The sequence below is a fragment of the Meleagris gallopavo genome, chromosome 15, assembly GCF_000146605.3.
Source record: "Meleagris gallopavo isolate NT-WF06-2002-E0010 breed Aviagen turkey brand Nicholas breeding stock chromosome 15, Turkey_5.1, whole genome shotgun sequence".
Classification (NCBI taxonomy): domain Eukaryota; kingdom Metazoa; phylum Chordata; class Aves; order Galliformes; family Phasianidae; genus Meleagris; species Meleagris gallopavo.
In genome coordinates, this window is record NC_015025.2 from 11,436,166 (window position 1) to 11,437,781 (window position 1,616).

Below are 1,616 nucleotides of genomic sequence, written 5' to 3' on the forward strand. Positions count from 1 at the left end.
TTTAAGGAAAAACTACTGGTGCAAGAACAACAGGCTACTGTTAGACAAAAAGATCCCATTGCCATATAGCTCCCAACTGTTTGTAAGGGAGGCAAGTAGTGGAGTAAACTAAGTGGAGACAACAACTTTCAGCCAGGAAAGCACTTTATTCTCCTCCAAAATCCATACCAGAGGCTCTGTTGTCCATTAGCCTGCAGTTCTGAAATGGCTGTAAAGGGTTGCCAGGTCAGTCAGGTAGTGTTAGTAGCCCATTTAATGTCCCTGTGAAGAGCCAGATAAGCAATAGCATTTTTAGATGGGAAAATACTGTTTTGTTCTCACTCCTCTTTGTTACAAATGAGCACTCAAGAGCTGCTGATGGCAAACTCATCAGTGCTGAGAAATACAGTGATGCTCTCATACAAGAACTTGCTCCTTGGCCTTTGAGTGCTGGGCACTGCACGTTAGACTCATACACCTCAAGTGTTTGTGCCCCTTGCCTACCTTTTACCCTGTATCCAGGTCTTCCCACCTATTGCATGAGGAAGGCTGGGATTTTCTATGTGAGAAACGTGCCCCAAATGCTCACTAAAAGTAGGGAGGTTCTATTTAGAGAGACAATTTCCCCCTTGTGAAAGCAGCAGAGCAAGCAATGGAACTCTGGGTGGGCACAGTCTGAGCACAACCTTCTCTGCTAATCCTGCAGCCTTGAGAAGGCTCAAAGTAGGTTCTCCAACATTAGCCGTTCATGATTTATGTATCAGGCCGGTGGATATAAAAATCTGACAAACTGTTCCTCTTTGTGCACAGGTGGTGAACAGCACGCCTTGCGTATTTCCATTTTTCTCCTCACCAGGCTGTGCCTGTAGCTTGATTCTCCTTCCCCTCCTGGAACCAGGAGTGCCCATCAAGGTGACATTTGCAATTATCCCCGCTGTGGGACAGCAGGCACCTCCAGGAACTGGGGAGCAGAAGCTGCTCATACCATCTCTCTGTGCATCAAATTCACAGAACTGACATCTCCCAGAGCCATCAAGGGCCTCAGAAATCTGTACTGAAATGCCATTACACTCAGGGAAATCTACCTTGGCCTCGCTGCCTGACACATCTCTAGTCTACATCCCATCTTAAGTCCCATCCCCTCAATTTTATCTACATTCTCTCTCCTCTGTATTTTTACTTTAGAAGATCTGAATACTCTCCCACAATGTATATATAATTAGCCAGCAGTACTGACCACGTAATTACTGTAACTTTTCTACTTGTCCTGAATAGACATTTTTCTTACGTATGGATAAAAAATGACTGCCACGTAGTTGGCAAAAAGAACAATGTAAATTATAGGCCAACAGTGTGATACTTTCACAGAGTGATTCTAATTTTAGTCAGTCTACTCAGTTTTAGACATGTCTTACTACATTAATCTGTGACTTAGGTATATTAAGTGACCGAGATTAGAAATAAATTTGAGAAGGAGAGTTAATATTTAAACCAGGAAAGACATTTTATGGGCATCAGTGAAGAAGTGCTGTGTTTGGCAATGACGTGCACATAATATTTCCTGAAGTACTTTAATACTTTTTATACGATGTGCGCACATAATGTAGCCTAATGTCTCATGTCTATCAGTTTGAGAT